The sequence below is a fragment of the Microtus pennsylvanicus genome, chromosome 8, assembly GCF_037038515.1.
Source record: "Microtus pennsylvanicus isolate mMicPen1 chromosome 8, mMicPen1.hap1, whole genome shotgun sequence".
Classification (NCBI taxonomy): domain Eukaryota; kingdom Metazoa; phylum Chordata; class Mammalia; order Rodentia; family Cricetidae; genus Microtus; species Microtus pennsylvanicus.
This window is the reverse complement of record NC_134586.1, coordinates 66,799,342-66,821,802: the sequence shown is the minus strand read 5'-3', so window position 1 is coordinate 66,821,802 and position 22,461 is coordinate 66,799,342.

The following is a 22,461-nucleotide window of genomic DNA, read 5'->3' as shown; positions in this document are numbered from 1 at the left end:
CCCGTACATTCTATACTGATGCCAATAAATCAGGGAAGGCAGGTTACAAATCAGAAGACTTGGGTAAGGTGGAACAAAGTCCTTATGATTCTGTCCAGAAGGCAGAATTATATGCCATTCTTATGGTACTAAGAGATTTTAAAGAACCTATTAATATAGTTACTGATTCACAATATGCAGAAAGAGTTATTTTACATATTGAAACTGCTGAATTTATACCTGATGATACAGAACTAACCTCATTGTTTATCCAGGTTCAAGATTTGATCAGGAACAGGCTTTGCCCTATGTACATAACACACATCCGATCCCATACGGGTCTGCCAGGTCCTCTAGCACAAGGTAATGCAGAAATTGATCAATTATTGATTGGTAGTGTGCTTCAAGCCTCTGAATTTCATAAAAAACATCATGTTAATAGCAAAGGTTTGAAGAAAGAGTTTTCTATTACATGGCAACAAGCTAAGGAGATTGTGAAGAAATGCCCTACCTGCTCTTTCTATAACCAAACGCCACTGCCAGCAGGAGTTAATCCAAAGGGCACTCATAGAAATGAAATCTGGCAGATGGATGTGTTCCACTTTCCAGAATTTGGCAAATTGAAGTATGTTCATCACACCATCGACACTTATTCAGGCTTTCAGTGGGCAACTGCTTTAAGTTCAGAAAAAGCTGATTCAGTAATCACTCATTTATTAGAAGTCATGGCTATCATGGGTATACCTACACAAATAAAGACAGATAATGGTCCTGCTTATGTCTCTAGGAAGATGAAACGGTTTTTTGATCATTACAATATCAAGCATGTTACAGGTATACCATACAATCCTACAGGTCAAGCAGTCATAGAAAGATCAAATCGAACTATAAAGGATATGTTGAACAAACAGAAAGGGGTGGAAAACACCCCTAGAAATAGGTTACATAATGCTTTGTTAACCTTGAATTTTCTCAACGCTAACGAGAAGGGAACGACGGCTGCAGAAAGACATTGGATAATGGAAAAGTCTGCTGAACTAAATCAACCAGTTTATTTCAAGGATGTACTGACCTCACAATGGAAGCCAGGAGATGTGCTGCGTTGGGGAAGGGGTTTTGCTCTTATCTCCACAGGTGAGGAAAAATTATGGATACCGTCAAAATTAATAAAGGTTCGGTTTGAGGAAGAGAAGTCACTTGGAAAAGATAAATAACAATTCATTCACAAGGATGACCGACATACAGATGGTAAGGATTACTATTAGGATGGGGGCAGGGTTCTTTTCTTATCTCCACAGGAAAATATTCACCTCCAAAGAATTTGAGGGACCCTGAATATTTAATTACTGATGGATGGAAAATAGATACGACCCATTAAACATCAACAATAAAATTCTATACGTATCGTAAGTATTGGTTTTATATATATTTATCTATATTTATATGTTTTATTGAACACTTCTTTATAAATGTGTAGAGCTGGTTTTGGAGTTGGACTATGGCTCAGTCCTTCTTCAATTCCAAGCCTGTTGATAAGAGATATTTCAAAGTTTCTGTCTCAGGTCAGGAGCCATGAAATGGGACAGAATAAGAATAATTTTATACTTGATAAACTTTCTTTGCCTTCCCTCACATCTGTGTCTTTCTTTATATGTCAGTATAAGTCCTTGTTGTTAATGTTTAAATTTCCCATAACAAGCAACATATTTTCCTACAGTAATTTTTGAAGTTTCCAGGATGAAGATGGGGCCCCACAACATCAACTCAATCTGGTTTTTATGACGTCATGAATTTTTTTTTTTAAGCACTAATTTTGGATCTGTTTTTTGGTACCAATTGCAAGAGACAATTTCATATGATGCACATTTTTGACGACACTCTGGCCGGACCTTCTCGAAACACACAGAGACTAGTTATAGTCTTCTTAAATCAAAGGTTAATTTGGGAATTTTACCATCGTTTGCTTTCACAGGGGCCCCTAAGAAGAACGTCGCCCCCATGTCAGCTAGAAGCAATCTAAGAGGACGACGTCCCCTCTCCCAACAGAGTTTGCCCACAGGGTTAGGGACATCTTTTAGTGGTTGGTTTAGGGGTGAGGGGACGGGGAGATATTGTATGGAATTAGGGATATATATATAAAAAAAAAAGAGGGGGATTAACTGGGTTGATGGGATGATTGGTATTTGTGACTTACTGTTTTTAGAAAATTATGTTGGTACTGTTTTTTGTATATTGATATATTGAATATTGAATGTGAGTGTTCCTACCTCTATTTTGGTATAAGAGTATGCTTATATTGTATGGATACATCTATCATATCACAATGTACATTTCTACCTCTGGTCCTATTTATGTAACAACATTGTTTACATTTGATAAGTAATGACATTGTTTACAAGTGAAGATCATTGTCTTCATACATTGCACAATTGTTTATTCCCTTAGTTTTCAAATTAGATAGGTATTGAGAATTACATGTTTGTCATATTATTTTTAGGTTAATCAGGTCTTTTAGATACATAGAGATTATTTTCAGTATAGATAGTATAATCTTCAGCTTCTTTGAAGAGCTGTAGAAAATGGCCTTTAATCTAACCTAGAATTCTGTGCCATCGAGACACAATTTACTCCTGGCAACACCACTTTACTCCCGAGAGAACGTTGAGCACCAAAGACACTCCACTGGGAGCTTGTCTTCCTGGCAGAACTGGCCTTTGGGTTAAGAAAAACCCATACCTCAACTACTGACTAAGATATAAACAGGATTGTCTTATCTTGCCAAGACAGGGTAGGATAATCCTAAGAAAGTTCCTTGCATTTGAGAATGGTATGTCAGTTATGTTAGGCCTTAGCCAAAGTTGGTTGACTCAACATTGCAAACGAGATTTTGGGTGATTGCCCAGGCAGTCAGTTGTCTCTGTCATTTGTTGCACATTTTGGATATCTCTTTTTTGTTAAGTAATATTTACTCCCTTCTCAGATCTTTGATGGAGTTGAAGATTATTTAATTGTAGTTACTCTTTAGCAAAACTTTTGCTCTCAATATTGTTTGTTATATTTATCATTTGTTATTATTGTTATAGTTATATTTGGTTTAGTTGTGTCTTATTTAGACAAAAGGGGGAGATAAAGGGGTTAAATCAGCTCCCTTTAGAGGGCGGGGTTTGCCTCAGGCTAATCCCTGCCAATAAAGAGTGCGGGAGAGGCGGCTCGGCCCTTTTGTTCCTCGCTACCTGTGCTACGCTGGAACTTTGGTTCAGTAAGTTTAACAATAAACTGGTAAATATTCTTTGATATCTGCATTGCCTTTATTTTGTGCCGGTACAGAGGGGGAGAGAAATGGGAGGCTGGGAGGAGGCAGAAAAATTTTTTTCAATTAAAAAAAAATGAAAAAATAATTAAATATATGGAAGCACCGTATATAGAAGTACCTAATTAGAATCAGTGAAATGGCAAAAACTAAAAATACAGTACTAGAAACAATGTTTGATTAACAATGTATATATTCAATGTATCTTAAGAAATATAGAATGATATGCATGATATTCGTCAGTATTGCTCTAGGATAGGGTCATTTCAGGTTCCCTATCCTCAGCTGCCCAAGGAACTAACTGGGGGCCTCAGCTTGGGCACCTGGGAGCCCCTCTAGGGTCAAGTCTCCTGCCCATCCTAAAGTGGGTCCTTTAACTAAGAAATGGGGTTCCGTGCTCCCCTATCCAACCTTCCTTTATCCCGATCCTCCTGTTTCCCCAAGTCCCCCCTCCTTTCCTTCTACCTTTTCTCTCCCCATCTCCCCTTACCCCCATCCCACCCCACCCCCAACATCTCACTTTTCTCCCCGTCAATTTTGTCTACTTCCCTTATCCAAGAGGATAACTATATGTTTTTCCTTGGGTTCACCTTCTTACTTAGCTTCTTTAGATTCGCCTATTGTAGACTCCGTGACCCCTATTTATGGCTAGAAACCAATTATGAGTGAGTACATCCCATGTTCATCTTTTTGGGTCTGGGATACCTCACTCAGGATAGTGTTTTCTATTTCCATCCATTTGCATGCAAAATTCGAGAAGTCATTGTTTTTTACCGCAGCGTAGTACTCTAATGTGTATATATTCCATACTTTCTTCATCCATTCTTCCATTGAAGGGCATCTAGGTTGTTTCCAGGTTCTGGCTATTACAAATAATACTGCTATGAACATAGTTGAACAAATGCTTTTGACATATGATAGAGCATCTCTTGGGTAAATTCCCAAGAGTGGTATTGCTGGGTCGAGGGGTAGGTTGATCCCGAATTTCCTGAGAAACCGAAACACTGACTTCCACAGTGGTTGCACAAGATTGCATTCCCACCAGTAATGGGTGAGTGTCCCCCTTTCTCCACAACCTCTCCAGCAAAGGCTATCATTGGTGTTTTTGACTTTAGCCATTCTGACAGGTGTAAGATGATATCTCAAAGTTGTTTTGATTTGCATTTCCCTGATTGCTAAGGAGATTGAGCACGACCTTAAGTGTCTTTTGGCCATTTGAACTTCTTCTGTTGAGAATTCTCTGTTCAGTTCAGTGCCCCATTTTTTAATTGGGTTAATTAGCCTTTTAAAGTCTAGTTTCTTGAGTTCTCTATATATTTTGGAGATCAGACCTTTGTCTGTTGTGGGGTTGGTGAAGATCTTCTCCCAGTCAGTAGGGAACCTGAAATGACCCTATCCTAGAGCAATACTGACGAATATCATGCATATCATCCTAGAACTTTCATCTGGCGATGGATGGAGATAGAGACAGAGACCCACACTGGAACACTGGATAGAGCTCCCAAGGTCCCAAGGAGGAGCAGAAGGAGGGAGAACATGAGCAAAGAAGTCGGGACCACGAGGGGTGCACCCACCCACTGAGACAGTGGAGCTGATATACTGGGAGCTCACCAAGGCCAGCTGGACTGTTACCAAAAAAAGCATGGGATAAAACTGGACTCTCTGAACATGACGAACAATGAGGGCTGATGAGACGCCAAGGACAATGGCACGCGGTTTTGATCCAACGCAATGTACTGGCTTGGTGGGAGCCTAGCCAGTTTGGATGTTCACCTTCCTAGATATGGACGGAGGGGGGAGGACCTAGGACTTACCACAGGGCAGGGAACCCTGACTGCTCTTTGGACTGGAGAGGGAGGGGGAGAAAAGTGGGGGGAAAGGGAGAGGGGTGGGAGGAGGGGGAGAAGAATGGGAGGAGGGGGAGGGAAATGGGAGGCTGGGAGGAGGTGGAAATTTGTTTTTTTTTTCTTTCTTTTCTTTATTCTCCTTTTATCAATAAAAAAATTAAAAAAAAAAAGAAATATAGAATTTTAAATGACAGGTAGCTGCTAATACATATTTAAAGCTATCACAGGTCCAAGAGATAACAAACTGGATGAAGGCGATTGCTGCTACAACCTGATTTCAATTCCCAGAATCCATTTGGTAGACGAAAAGAATGGATTGGTTCATTGTGTCCTTGACTTCCACATGTGCTGCATGGCATGTTTGATATCTATAAACACATACAAATAAACACAACAAAAGTATGTTTAAGCATTTTCCTTGACATAAGTATATTCCAGTGAAAAAAATTAGTAAAAATAACATATATTAAATTTACATCTTGTGAACATAAACATGTTCAGAAATTTAATGCAATTTGTATGCTTGTTTTTGTTTTGTTTTGCTTTTTGAGTTTTTCAAGACATGTTTTCTCTGTATAGATCTAGCTCTCCTGGACTCAGGAGACCAAGCTCTCCTGGACTTGTAGACCAGGCTGACCTCAAACTCACAAAAATCTACCTGCCTCAGCCTCCTGAGTGCTGAAATTAAAGGACATCACAGTCTGGCTTCATGCTTATTTTGTCAGTAGAATGGCAATATTAACAGGTGGAAATAAATATTGAGGGACTGGAAAGGTTTCTCAGTGGCTAAGAGTGCTTCCAAAGAACCTGGGTTTAATTCCTAGCACCCACATGAAAGCTCACAAGCATCCTTTTCTACAGTTCCTGAGGACATGATGCTCTCCTCTGGCCAAAGCAGGTACCACTCCCACATGTAGTACTCCTGCATGCAAGCAAACAAAGAGAACACCCATAAACATAAAATAATAGAATCAAATTATTTATATGTATAAATAAATGTATAAAAATAAGAATTGAGGATGTTCCGAGTAAATGACTTTTCATCCTATAGATACAAGTAGTTCAGTATTGAAAATGAGAGAGCAGTTGCCTGGTATAAAAGAAAATCACATTAGTAATTGAATTGTCAGATGTTATTTTACTTTTTAATGAAATAATTAAATATAATAATTTTAGTAATAGAGAGATATTTTTAATTAATTTTAGTTCAAGTAAGAAGATATAGTATTATTACATATTGTGATACTTTGGGAGAAAACACATTGAATATGTAATATAAAATATGAAGTATTGCTTTACAATATGTAAATAAATGTAAAGACCACTCAATAAAAGATTGTGGAGCATGAGTAAATAAATTCCCTGATCCAAGTTGAAAATGTATAAATCTGTAATGCATTATTCCATCACAGGTTTCCTTTTTACATGTTAACGTAATGCTGGCATGAAAGGATGTGTTTATGTACCAGTTGCAGCAGTGCAGAGATGACAATTGGATAGATAGAGATTGGAGACTGTGAAGATAAAAGTCAAGCCCTGTATTCAGGCAAGATAAATTAAAACCAGTCTGGCAATTTAGAAAGTAATTATACAGGACTACCTAAATCATGAGATCTCTATTCCGTACCTTACATAAATAATAATTTAGATGCACATATGTATGTGTGTGTGTGTAATAAAACCTTTCAAATGCTAACATTTTTCATACAGTAAATGCAGTATACTAAACATAGTATTATACAATTTACATGTGGGTTATTTTGCATTCTTATTCCCAATCTCTTTAGTATGATCTGAGATATGCAGCTTAGGGAATTATTTCTTCTTCCTCTCTGTGTTTCATGTTTTTCTGGCTTCATTATGTAATTTTTCTTCAACTTTCTCTTTGGGAATTTTATTAGGATGGTCTTTTGAAATACTCCAGAGATAATTGGAACTCTTTATTTTGTATGATCATAACTTTGTGAAGTTTTCTTAATGTTTATTCTAAACACAAACCAATATTTCATTTCATTTTGGAACTCCAGAATAAAAGCTATTTATAAGTTGACCTCCCATCCAGTGAACTAAGGGTAATTTTTTTTTTTATTCTTCAGGTTATTTTCTGTAGGTTGGCCCTCTAGTTCCTTGATGTTTTTCTCTATCTTTATCTTTTGTTTTGTACTATCTTGGAAAATAATGACCTTACTGTATTTTTATTGAAGCTCTAAAATATCAATGACATTTTTATAAAGCTACCCATTTGTAGACCTCTCCAACAGTTTCAAATATATTAATTTTCTCTCATATAATGGTCATTATTGTTAGTAGTGTTTAATTACAACATTAAGTCAAACAAATCCTGCCTTCATTAAATACATTTTCCTTTTTAAAATGAGCCCTTTTAAACTCTTTTTAATCTGCTTTTTTGACTTTTTTCTTTCTTTTTTCCTTTCTCTTTGATTTTTATTTTAATCTTTCTCTGCCTCCCTTTATCTAACAAGGCCTTCCTTGCCTCATTCTTTTTTTCTCTCCTCCCTTCCATCCTTCTTTTAAGTCTTTCCTTCCTCCCTCCTCCTTGTCCTTCCCTCCCTCTTTGTCTTCTTTCCTCCCTTCCTTGCTTGTTGCCTATATTTTTAAGTTGTGTCTCTGTTCCCAAGGATGTTTTCTTAATGCTGGCTTCTTCATGGATCACAAATAAGGAAGATAAACATCAAAACAAGATTTATTAGAATTTTCATATTTGTTCCAAATTTATTTGAATGTAACTTATGTGTCCAGTCTCTATAGTATTGCCATATTTCCATCACTTTTAAGTGTTGCTTCTAAGTTCTGTGTAGGAATGTTAGTCATATTTTTTTGATTGAGAAACTTCACAGAAAATTTTATCTTGAAGCTCACCAGCAATTGAAGGCTACATTCTATTGGAAATTAGAAAATCTTTCTGACTGCAAAGCAATTTTTTTACTCATTTGATGAAAATATCTGATAAATGTGGCTTTGGGGGATACCCCTAAAAGCTGAGCTATTCAAAGTATGCTTACAGGGCTGAAAAGCATGACCTCATGCCATGACCTCAGAAGCTCCACCTCCACACATATTCTCTCATCCTTTTCCATGATCCAGACAACTGTTGGCCCTGTTTCTTTCAATGTTGTAAGGATTTGAAATAGTTTAGAATTTGTTGTCTCTAAGTTGACATTAAGTCTGTATTTTTCTCTTTCTTGTTCAGTTATATTTTGTATCTCTTGGTTTTACACATCACCTTTTAGAATATATTTATCACATTGTTTTAATTTCTATATTTTTATTTCAGTAAGTCTGCTTAAAAAGTATGCATGACTTGATTTGTCTTTATACTATAGTGTAAAGTATATAGTATATATAAAGTATACTATCTAGTATAGTCTTTATAGTATAAATTATCTAACTGGTAATAAAATACATTCTTGTTACCATCAGAAGTTCCTAATAGTTTTATATAACTTTTTAAATCTAAATTCTTCAGAGTTTGTATTTTTCCCAGAGGAGACAGAGGAGCATATGGATCTGAGCTCATTCTCTAGACCACATGTTTGTCAATGAACCTCCTGGGAAGGCTTTGTTTTACATTTTGCCTTGCCTTAAATTGTTCAAATTGACTGGCTGGTTCTCCATCTTGAATTATCACATCACCAATACATTAATCTAGAAGATTCCTTTTTTCTAGAGTTGACTATACAGTTTCTTTCTATTTTGGGGAGTTTAAAATGGATCTTTTGGATTTTCATCTTTCAACAGCCCCACACAGCTCACTAACTATTGTGGAGAAATTTTAACCAAATCATGTAAAAGATAAAATAATCATTTTTAGAAATTGAGGGGAATTAAAATGGTTACGTATTCCTTAAAATTAAGCATAGCATAGATATTTATGGAAGATCTGATGTAGATATCTATAGAAAATAAGCAAATATGAACAAGGGATTTAATGTCCTCCCTAGATCATATATATCCTCATCAATGTGCAAATAATATGTTCTTTTGATGAAATGATCAGACTACTAGGTAATACAAAGTAAGAGACAAACTGTTTAGTTATACTCTTCCATTAAACAATGATATGTTCAAAGTAATACACAGTACATTTTACACCTTGTTAACGTATCTAATTAGCATATTTTATGCCAATGATACTACAAATATTCACCATAATAACAATATACTTTCAACATAGGTAGAAATTATAACACACTCAAGGATAAGACACTATTGCATATATTATAATTCTGAATTCTCAACCCGGCTGGTAATGTCACTTGCATGATTAATTATATACTTAAGTTTAACAATGGGTACTATTCATTTAACACCTACTCTGTGTGTGTGCAGAATAAGTGATAAAAATAAAGGCATGAGACTTACTAAATAATAAGTATTTGGAAATGCTTTTAAGCAGACAATAACATCTCTCCTGAAAACAATAGTTGAAAATTACAATATGTGTTATAATTTGGAGAATAAATAGTATTTCTGGAGAGTATTATTTGAATGCTATATTCAGATGATAGGTGTTTTTGAACAAAATACTCATTGTTTCTTAATATCTATTTTTGGATTCCAATATATTTAACATAAATTGTTTACAGTTCATCTATTTTATCTAATAGTGAATGTTCCAGCTATTAATTTTCTTCCTTTCAGTCTTGGTAATTTCCTTCTTTCCTCCCTCATCCTTCCTTCCTTCTTCCTTTATTTCTGTCATGCATATATGTACACATACATACATAAATATTCATAATTAAATGCTTGAAAATATATTTTTCTTTTTTTAATTTATTTATTTATTAAAGATTTCTGTCTCTTCCCTACCACCGCTTCCCATTTCCCTCCCCCTCCCCCAGTCAATTCCCCCTCCCTCATCAGCCCAAAGAGCAATCAGGGTTCCTTGCCCTGTGGGAAGTCCAAGAACCACCCACCTCCATCCAGGTCTAGTAAGGTGAGCATCTAAACTGCCTAGGCTCCCACAAAGCCAGTGCGTGCAGTAGGATCAAAAACCCAGTGCCACTGTTCTTGAGTTCTCAGTAGTCCTCTTTGTCTTCTATGTTCAGTGAGTCCAAAGAAAAACATATAGGCATCCTCCTGAGTATTAACCTTCATCAGGCGATGAAAGGAGACAGAGACAGAGACCCACATTGGAGCACCGAACTGAAATCTCAAGGTCCAAATCAGGAGCAGAAGGAGAGAGAGCACGAGCAAGGAACTCAGGACCGTGAGGGGTGCACCCACACACTGAGAACATGGGGATGTTCTATTGGGAACTCACCAAGGCCAGCTGGCCTGGGTCTGAAAAAGCCTGGGATAAAACCGGACTCGCTGAAAATATATTTGTCTAAAAGTAAGAAAAAAAGGAAGTTCCACATTCATACATTGAATTCCAAATAAATGTGAGGTACCAATGAAAATACTAAAGACACAAAAGTTCAAAGAATCAAGTTTTGTAAGAATTTTACTTAGATTTTTGGGTATACATTCAAAAAAATTCAAAATAAATTAAATGCAATATATGATGGACATAAAATTAGATGTTAAGTATTTTTAGTATATAAAAATGAGCTGATAACAACAATGAACATAAGATGCCTTTGTTGTCATGGCTGCAAAACAATTAAAACTGGAAGAGCTGAGATTCAATTAGCCTGAAGTTGCTGATCATTTATCAGTAGGAAGAAGTTGAGAAATAAATGAGGCATCTTATCGTGAATTAAACTTTGCCATGTTTAAAGTATATATTCAGAGGAAAACATTTAAGGTCAGAGAACTTGCTGTAATCTCCTACATTGGCAATGCTGATTTCAGGACACAAAAGAATCATCCCAATTTGTTGTAATGAACCAATATGATATACAAATGGTGACCTAGAACATTCTCTGCTATGACACATTGTACCATGTGTTCATATATAGTGTAGAGTATTCAAACAGGATTTTTAACATAACTTTCAGCATCTGATTAACAAAACTCACATGTACTTCCCCAACTTTCAGTGGATATGACAGTATTAGAATATATTGACTGTAGATGTCACTCATAATAAGGAAGTTGTTTGGCAACCAGACGTCTCCAGTCTTGATCCTCAACACCACAAAGGAAGTGCCTAAGGAATATATTTTCAATTCCTTGACTTCTGTCTTAACTACTTCCTACACAGGGAACTGAAGATGTGTGCCAGCTCATAACATGAATGATGATGAAGACATTTCTTTTAGTCTGATACTTCCTATGAATATCCATTTAACACTGATTGATGTTTACAATCTTCTTGATCTAAATAAAACACTGAAAATCCCAATATGACTAAGATACTTAGTGATGATAGATACCTCTTTATATAGCCATGCATTGTTGAAGTGGAGCTACCAAAAGGATCCCAGTATTGGTGAACATGATGGAGTAAACACAAGATTCTAGATGATACTAGTCAATCACCCAAAGTGGATTCTTGATACAATCAAGAAACCATCCTAAACATAAGATATACGAGGTTGTCACCAGCTTGACAGTACACACTCCTTTACATTTAACTTTAATTTGTAGGTAGAATACAAAATAGTGTTTAGATGTCTAGTGCATGAAATATATAAACCAGTGACAAACTCACACACAAGCACGTCAATTTTCTTATACTATATGTGAGTTTGTATGATAGATTTTATTGTAACTCACAAGGGAATAGGTTATTTTTCTGCCCATACCATTATAAAAGTGTGAATAATGTATCATACTATTACACTGAAGTACTGATGATATCATCAGGTGATGGAAGACTCTACCCCTTAAAAGACCTTCCTTGGTCATGTATCCATACTTGAATGAAATATTTTTCAGACATGACTATATTCGATTGGAAAGGCAGCTGGATAGGCTGGGCATGGATGATCAATGCCTTTCATTTCAGAGTTCAGGAGGCAAGGGAAGAGACAGGCAAGCAGATATATTCAGTTTGAGGCCACACTGGTCTACACAGGCATTTACAAAACAGTCAAGGATATATTAGTGAGATTCTGCCCCTCTACCTCTAGTTAAAAAAGAAGAGGAAGTAAAGAAAAACATACTGAAGAAAAGTACCCAGACTGTTGTCTCTCAGAGGCCTGCTCTCTTTGCTGTAGAAGAGAGGAGAAGTGCATCTGGGTTAGATGGGTGGTGGGAGCTGGGAGGAGTGGAGATAGGGGAAACTGGTCAAAATAGTTTGTATATATTACATAAGAAAATAATCTATTTTCAAGAAAGAAAATTAATAGGCAAGAATGTATTCTCCCATGTAATGTGTAGGTTCTTACTAAAGATGGACATTGAGTATATGTAGCACCTTTGATAGTCAATTATCTCCCTAGAGAGTCCTTGGGGCATAATGGAAATATAGTGCAATTCAGTTGATAAACAAACATGTTGAAAGTGTTGTGTCTAGCAGTGGCGTCTCTCTGTTGTTTCTGATCTTTCACTATAATGAATAATGGGAAAATGAATAAGTCTACTTCTAAGCTTTTTAGCTTACATTGTTTTATTACTGTGGGATCACTTCCCAGAAGCAGTATTACCTTTTCAAACAATATGAATACATTTATAGCTTCAGATAGTTATTGGTGAACTACTTTAAAAAAGCAGTGCGTAAAAATTTACAACTGCTCTAGAAGTAGAAGAATTCAGCCAATTTCACTGCTCACATTGTGACTGAAAATATGACACACACAAGAAAGCTTAATGCAATCCATCAATATGCATGTAAATTCAATAATATATAGTACTTTTCTTAGAAATATGGTCCCAGTAAATCACAAATCATGAACATGTGATAATATCAGAAAAGTTAAAGGGTATTATAGTTTCTGTCAAAACTGGACAATGACACAAATGTCAGCCCTCAGATTTAGAATCAGGGGGCTCAGAAATCATCAGCTAGATTTAGCTACATATTAATTCCAGGCCTACTGAGGCTGCACAATGAGGCACAGTTTGAAATAAAACAAACTAAACAATTAGAACTGCAGAGAGAAACTCACTAATCTCGGGTATTATAGACAAATCTTTTGAAATAAAAATCACAATACTATATAAACTATATATATATATTAAAATTTTCATAACTAAAATAGGAGATGACACTAAAATGTAACTAGTCTTTCTCATGATAATTAGCATTCATCCACAATTCTTAAATGAAGTAAAATAATTAGAATACTAATTAGTATTATATTTCCCATAAAGAATAGGTCATTTGAAGTAAGGATAGAAGGACTAGGCAATAACAAGATTGGTCATTATCATTGCAGAGAGCAGCTCTAATTAACAGTGAAAAGAGAAAGTAGAGAAATTAAATGTAATTAAAGTAGGAAAATAATGTGTACATATACAGAAATACATGTGCACACACATATATACATTCATACATATATATACACATATACATGCACAGATGCAGACACATACATATACAAATATATGCACAGGCACACTAATATATAGATATATAATATTTATGCACAAATATGCATAAACATGTACAATACAGTTGAAAATAGAGTTTGAGTTTGGCTAGTATCCAGGTTTCTTCGTTTGTTTGTTCAACTTGACACAAGGAAGATTATTTGTAAAAAGAGATATTATTTTCAAGAATGCCTCCAACAGATTGGACTGTAGACAAGCCTTTCAGACACTTTCTGGATTAATGACAGATGAGGGAGGACAAAGCCCACTGTGGGTGGTGCCATTTCTGGGCAGATGACACTGAGTTCTTTAAGAAAGTAGATTGAGCAAGCCAAGAAGACCAAACCAGTAAGTCATGTCCCTCCACGGTCTCTGCTTCAGGTCCTTCAACCACGGTGAATCCCTGCCCTGACTTTCCTCTGTGATGGACTGTAATCAGGAAGCAGAGCAAAAGCTTTCCTCTACAAGTTGCTTTCTGTCATGGTGTTTTCCCACAGCAATAGAAAAGAAAGAGAGAGGAGAAAATTGGTGTCATGTAACTTACGCAGGTATGAAATATCAATATAACTGGTGTGGAGAATAAAGGCCAAACTAAAAAGAAAAAAAGAAGAAGAAGAAATTGTTTTGTTATATAGTGATCAGAACTGCCCAATTTTGCAGTGAAAAGATAAACATTTCACACATCTTAAAAGAGTAGAGAAGCCATGCAGGGAACTTACACCACCTAGCAGCCTAAGTTCTGAGTTCAACAAACATTTGTATTTAAAATACAGTCTACCTGACTCCTTAGGGAGGGTTGAAGGGGTGAGGGGAGAGGCAGGGAGGGGAGCAGAGAAATATGTAAAGCTCATCAAGAAATAAAATAAAATACAACTTAAAGTGGACAATAATGCTGACACTAAAGCACAGCTGACATGTCAAAGGGGAGAGGAAATACTTCACTCTGGACCCATGGCTCAGAACTAAATTAAGTCACCATGACCCAGAACACAGATTCAGGTTACTGTAATATATTCTATGTTCCAGTGGGGAAGGAGTTTCATGAAATTTTTGTAACAATGGAACCAAAAAAGTCATAAATCAAGATACATTTTAGATTTAATGGTTGAGACATCAGAGAGGTGGCTACAGTAAGGTGAGGAACCTCTGTGATAAGGCTCCAATGCTGTCTGGTGACCTTTTTACCTTTTGACTGTGTGTTGGGGGGAGTCAGTGGATTTTCATGTCAACACATTCCAAAGGAAAAGTAGGTGTCTTTTTGTATGTTCCAAATCATTTACCTCTAGTCACAAAGCTGTTAGATCAGACATAAAGAAGGGGAATGGATGGCTACAAGGACAGCTAATGATGGCTCAACCTAACTAGATTTTAGACTTGCAGTATTATTGCTACCCCCCCCCCATACACATACAAACACAGTCACTGAAGGTCTATACTTGCAGTATTATTCCACAATCGCCCCCCCCCCACATCCACTAAAGGTCTAAATGTGTAGTATTATTCCAACACCCCCCTCCACACACATACACACACACACACACAAACACACACATTCACTGAAGGTCTAGTCAGTTCTTTGGGCCTGAAGAAAGTTTAAATTGAAGGCACAATTTCTGCCTGAGAACTTTCATCAGCAATATTTTTAAATGAAATATACCTTTATAGAATAACAAAAGTGATTGTCATAGCAAGGGGTATTATAAAATGTACCCAAAATATTATCCCATATTAAATAATGGGACTAAAATATGACATAAATACCTTTTATCGGACAGAAACTCTACATAATATAAATGCCAGTGATGTATAAAAGCCATTAGTAGAAATTCAGCAGAAAAATATGCAAGTCCTGTAGAAAATTGAAAAGAAAAGCAGCACTGGTAAGTAATTGAAAAAGAATTTTTTTAATTCAGGAAAATGTAATCAACTCTTTCTGTGCAAATGGAAACACAAAGCAGAATTACCATGATGATACTATAAATGTTGGTTGGGGTGGAGACTCTGAGTTCTGGTTTTCTCAAAGGAGAGGTTCATCCAAAAGACAGGTTGAGTAGTTTATTTAGCAAAGTTAAACCAAGAAAACTCTGAAGAGAGATTGCAATAGGCTTTCCCAAGGCAAGAACAGCATAGTGAACTAATGTTGATAGACTTTTGAGAAGTATTTATGAATATTTATGAAGTGGGTGTTAGAGTATGAGAATGCCACAGGCAAGCATGAATCCTATTCCTGCTGATGCCAGCAATGGCAGGGTGGGAAACAAGGCCAGCCCCCTACTTGTTGGATCAGCCATACCACCTTGTTCAACATCTCCATGACTGTTAGCAGGTAGCCTTAGTTCTTATTGGAGAGTATGCGTCGTTTATCTAGAAACCATTTAGGGAAGAAATTTGACATGTGGAGCTTTACTTAGATGCCACCCTTTCAATTAATCAGTTGTAATTGCATGTACTATACATAAAAGTATTCAGAGAGATAACTTCTCTTATCTGGCCAGTTTCATCATCTCATATACAGCTGCAAACCCTTCTGTCTCTTATTTCTGCTTTAACCCTACTACTTACTTCAACTTGCACATTTGTCTTCTCAGTAATGATCTTAATTTTTGGACAATAATGTAAGTTCTAGTTTTAAAAAAACTCTGTAGGGAAGGAAGTAGTGTCTTGGAAGGAGTGAGCCACTTGTTTATTTCCTACTGCCCTGCTAGCTTAGACCTGAAATAATCACACAGAAACTATATTAATTAAATCACTGTTTGGCCCATTATTTCTAACTTCTTATTGGCTTATTCTGACATATTAATTTAACTCATCTCCACTAATCTGTGTATCACCATGAGGTTATAGTCTAGCAGCAAAAGTTCAGCACGTCTATCTCCGGCAACAGATCCATGGTGGCTCTCTCCGCTTCCCTTCTCCCAGCATTCAGTCTATTTTTCCCGCCTACCTAAATTCTGCCCTACACAACAGGCCAAGGCAGTTTTTTTATTCATTAATGGTAATTATAACACACAGAGGGGACTCCCATATCAACAGTGGGAAGAAAATAAAGGAAATAGACTGCCACAAATAACAACACTTTATGTTTATGTATACACTGAAGTAGCAATACTATTTCTACTAAATTTTTCATGTAGTTAAACACTTTTTAAGCATCTTTTTGTTAGGCTTGTCTGCAACTTAAAAAGTCTTTGAACAAGTGACATATTTGGGAAGAAATAGTTAAATAAGAGCGTGTAAAGGAAGCTCAAAGGTGAAGAAAATGTACAGACCTTTCAGAGGTCATGAGTTCTGTTCCCAGGCTGGTGTGGGAGGTCCTTTTGTCTATGTGTTGCTTTTATTGGGGAATGAATAAAGAAACTGGCTTGGCCTGATAGGGTAGAACAGAGTTAGGCAAGAAGAACTGAAGTGAATGCTTGGGGGAAGAAGGCAGTGTCAAGACAAGCCAAGGAGCCACTCTCTGAGACAGACACACTGAAACTTTGCTGGTAGGACACAACCTATGGTTATACAAGATTAATGGAGATGGGTTAAATTAATATCTAAGAGTTAGCAAATAATATGGTTTCTGTGTATTTGTTTCAGGTCTGAGCAACCAGGAACTAGCTATCAGCCTACTTACAACAATTGGCATGCCAACATGGTAGACTAAATCCAGAAACACTTAAAAACTAAAACCTAAAAGCTTAAAAAGGAATCCTAGACACAAAAGAACAGAGTTAATCATTATTTGGAAGCAGCTTTTCTTGGGTGAGCTCTGTTTGCTAAAAGCAAGCAGAGGCATGGCTCCATAAAGAGAGGTATTCCTGATTCAGCAATAGCAAAAAGGAAAAAAAAAAGGGAAAACAGCCATTTTGAAATTCTGGCTTTCTGGGCCATGCTGCCAATATGACCTCTGGCTCTTTCAGGCGACCAAGCATTTGAATAGGGTTTGTGAGAAACATACTACAACTTGCTTAATGGCAACATATACCTGCTGTGTGGCTAAAAATGGGGCTGTGAGCAAGGTTTTCAGAGACAACAAACAGCCCCTTTGTGTTGGAGTGGGCAAGGCAAGCAAGCACTGCCATATTTCCCCTAACAGTGGTGCCACTTAAGTACATTAGAAGGGATTAGCATTTTATGAAGCACTTCTGGTCAGAAAATAATTACAGAAATACAGTAAAGACAAATTCAGATGAAAAAAGACCTCTAAATGAGACACAGTGTGTTTACTAAATGTACATAGGCTTGGGAGAGAGAAGAAAAGGAGTATAGAGAGTTATAAAAAGAAGTAAAAAAGATGTCTTTAAAAAGACAGAGTGTAGACAGTCATAGGTTGAAGGAAGTAAAGTAATAATAAACCACATAAAGATGGAATATGCAAAGAGAATCTGGATTATGTATGCTATTGCGTTTGCTTTGAATTTTTTGACTCTGAATGAGCTAAGTAGAGAGAAACATTTCATTGTATGGGCTGTTAAGCTAAACCAACATACATACTATAAAGGTATCTTGCTTTTAGAATTCGTGTCTAAGAATATTTTATTTTGGAAAAGCGGTTCTTCTTTTGTTTCCACAAAGGATGAGAAGCTGTGGATTGATTCCAGGCAAATGTCATTGGATGGACCAAAGCCCCCTGAAAGGTTGACTTGAAAAACCTTCAAAAATTACTTTGCCCAATAAACAACAGGAAGAGGTTTGAACTATGCCCATATTCCCCAATATTGTTTATAAATATTTCGTTACATTTAAATGGGGATATGATAGGGATAGGCTACAGAGATTGATACTTTGCATTGGTATAGATCTTGCACTATTGATACAAAATTCAGGTCAATTTTGTTATGTGTATATTTCTGCTCTTGATTAAGGTATTATCGTTGTGAAGCTCATTTAAAATGTAATGTATAATTAAGAAATATAGGTAAATAGATAATTATCTATAATAATCAAGCTTGTACAACATATCCTTAGACCTGAATTTTTAAATCAAGTACCCTTAAAATATATATGTTGGTTTAGCTTAGCAGCCCATACAATGAAATGTCTCTCTGTACCTAGCTCCTTCATAGTCAAAAAAATTAAAGAAAAAACAATAATATACATAAAAAAATAGTCAAGCTTGTAGTTATATTGTAGTGATGAGGCGAGCAGGCCTGCTTTTCATCCTGTATGGCTCCCTCATGGCTAGCTTTACACCTGAAATAACAACACACAAACTGTATTCTTTTAAACATTGCCTGGCTCATTAGCTCTATCCTCTTATAGGCTAACTCTCACATCTTGATTAACCCAATTATATTAATGTGTGTAGCACCACGAGGTGGTGGCTTACCAGGAAGATTCTAACCTACCTCTATCTTGGGCTGGAGCTTCATGGCGTCTGCCTGATTCTGCTTCTTTCTCCCAGCATTCTGTTCTATCTACTCCACCTATCTAAGCTGCTGTCTTATCAAAGGCCAAGGCAGTCTCTTTATTTGACCAATGAAAGTAACACACCTACATCATTATGTTAGTTAGATTTTCTAGAGATATATTTAAGTTAGATATTCTTCAAATCTTTCAGAGACCTTCAGAATATGTCATTTAAAATGTTTAAGAACTTAGGAGTTTTTATGATAATGAGACAGTCTGCATTCAGGACCAAGCTACTTCAAGAGGATGATGGGCATCAAAGAGATTCCTAATGGACTTTTCTAGCCATTTGTGCAAGAACTTGCTCTTGCCTGGACTGCTTTATGGTATGCTGCATAACCTGGAAATGCAGGACCCATAGACAAATGACTGATGAACTTGCCTAAAGGTGAGACTGCTCTTCTTCATGAAAGATTCTGCTAGACATTCTTCAGGACACAGAAAAAAGTGGCTGACAAACTGCCAATATAGGCAAAACTGTCTTTGAAATTTCCTGCTTCATGAAAAATTCTGCACAATACTATGGGCCAGTAGGCTGAAGATGGATGCCCCAACAATACAGAAGAACTTTGGTTGACTGTCCAGGCAGTGAGATATCTCTGTCAATTCTAGAATTTTGGAAGTGGCTTACAGTGCACCTCCTGTTTACTTAGGTAATATTATATCCTTCTGGAGTCTTAGATGGAGCTGAAGAATAGTTATTATAGTTTTTCTTTGTTATGATAAAAGATAAAGTAAATATGATTATTGTAACTATAACTCTTGCTTGATAACTGTTTTGTTATATGTAATTTTACTATGTTAAAGTTAAAGCCTTCCTTTTTGTTTAAACAGAAACAGAGTCCGGGCAGTGGTGGCACATGGCTTTAATCCCAGGACTTGGGAGGCAGAGGCAGGCAAATCTCTTTGAGTTCAAGGCCAGCTTAGTCTACAAGAGCTAGTTCCAGGGCAGATTCCAAAGCCACAGAGAAACCCTGTCAAAAAAAAAAAAAAGGTGTTGCCTTTATTGGTTAATGAATAAAAAAAAACTGGCTTGGCTTGATAGGGTAAAACAGAGTTATGTGCAGAGAACTAAACTGAATTCTGTGAAGAAGAAAGCAGAGTCAAGAGAAGCCATGGAGTCACTGCCTGAGACAGACATGTGGAAACTTTGCTGGTAGTACACAACCTTGCAGTGATGCAAGATTAATGGAGATGGGTTAAATTAAGATGTAAGAGTTATCAAGTAAGAAGCTAAAGATAGTGTGCCAAGCAGTGTTTTAAATAATACAATTTTTGTGGGTTATTTTGGCTCTGAGTGGCTGGGAACTAATTAGCAACCTCCTTACAACACCAAGCCCCACATGGAAGGGTCATACCTGCCTACACCACATGATCTTGGGGTTCCAATAACTCTACTTCAGGACGATGCAATCCAAACCTGAAAGTACACTCCACTCCTGGAAGAATGGCTGCAGTTAAAAAAATTCCTTTTACATCATACACTTTTTAAAATCTGGTGATATTATATCCCTTCTATTTTACTTCTTTTAGTATTGGTGAGTGAGGGTTCTTGACATAGAGTAATTGTTTCTTAATATTTCATTTATTTTTATAATCTTAATTATACTTAAAAAGAATTTTTTAACAATTAACTTCAAACCTGGTTTCAATTTTTCATGACAAATAAGAAAATTTTGCCTTTTGGTAGACTTATTGTCAAGGTTATAGCATATATCAAAATATCTTTTTAGGGACAGCTTTATAAATTATGTAGAAAGATCATTATAACCATGAGTAAATATGCAGTATTTGTATGTTATTATTAATGTTACTCTTATTATTACTGCCATTGGTTTTTTGAAGCAGAGACTCACATAGCCCATGCTGGTGTCAAACTCTAGTTTTCCAAGAATGACCTTGAAATTGTGATCCACCTGCTGGGATCTTAAACACTGGTATTACAGACCCGGCTTCTTTCCACTATTATTTAAAGGATAGTCCTCTTAGAACTATTAAAGTAATTTTAAGAAAAGTGATTTCTTTAATAAAAAGAATGAACATTACTGCTCTTCTCAATTAAAAAAAAACACAAAAACACATCAGCCCAATGAAGGGAAAATATTTAGACATGCATCAAATGTAAGAAGCAATTCCAGGAAGAAGTTTTAAGGTTATTTATATTCTAGAATATTTATGATTTGTATGGCAATAAGTTTCTTTGGATTTAGTTCTACCAGCCTAGACATAAGCGTAAATGCCTTTGGGACAAACCAGTTGACTCATAGGCATAACACAGAAAGGTATTTAGAAAATGAAAGATTCGTTGGGAGATATATATACACTATACCATTATATACCACATATACCATTAATCATGAGAACAAAGACAAGATTTATTAGATGGCAAGTTAAGATGAATAAGATATATACTCTCAGTAGTTTCAAGAATTTATTTTAGTGTACAGTTATTTTTCCACGAATATTTCTCGTCTCCCATTCCCTCTATGTTTGGGAGTTTTCTGTGTATAACAACTGAAATTCTGGGTATGTATATTAAGTACAAAGTCTCAAAGTTAAAGGATTCTATCTTTTCACTGTATGCATTTGATTTTTCTACCACAAGGGTGATTTTAGAATTATATTGTACTTAGTTTTCATAGTAATACTTTCTCAGAGTAAAAAAATGAGAAAACATGGTGATCATACTAGATGGTATAGAAATGAACAGTCTGGTTTAAATTGTTTTTAATACTCTTAAACAGATGGAACTACTGATGTTCAATTATACTAGAATTAATATATACTTACCTCAGTACCTAAACTAGTATGTCTTAAATACCCACAATGCTACTTGGTTTGCAAACATCTCTAATCTCTAACCATGTTCAAAATATCACATTGGCAAAGGAAATGCCATTCTGTCGACATAACATTCCTGTTACAATACACAATTTTAGCTTAATTTTGTACATAACTATGGTTCATTTCTTCTTTACAGGTTTGAATTAAAGTAGAAAATTTCAGTAACTTTAATTAGCATGAAATGAAGATTAATACATTCGATACTTAGAAGAAGATAGTTGAAGACTATTTGCTTTTAGTTTTCCATTTTGTAGCAGCACAGGGATGCCCACAAAAGCTGTGTTTCTACAGAGTTTTTTTAGGGTTCTGTGTTCATTGTCTTGCGTGTTATTGTTTCTGAAGTCTCAAGAGGAACAGAAAGTATAAACGGAACATTGCTTAAACCTCAACTGAAACTGAGAAAAATGAGATTTAAAAGATATTTGTATAATTAGTTGTTTCTCAAGGGAAAATGGTTAAGGTAGGATGGATATGCATGTAACTGAAATGGTTAAAGCATCATAATCATGGATGGAGAAGAAAGGTCATGTTAAACCCCAGAATATGAGACTAGAACACCTAAGTTCTGGAGACTATGAAAATGAAAGTAATTCATTTAAATGTTCTCTCTTGCATGCATTTTGTTTGAGGCAGGGGTTTAAACAC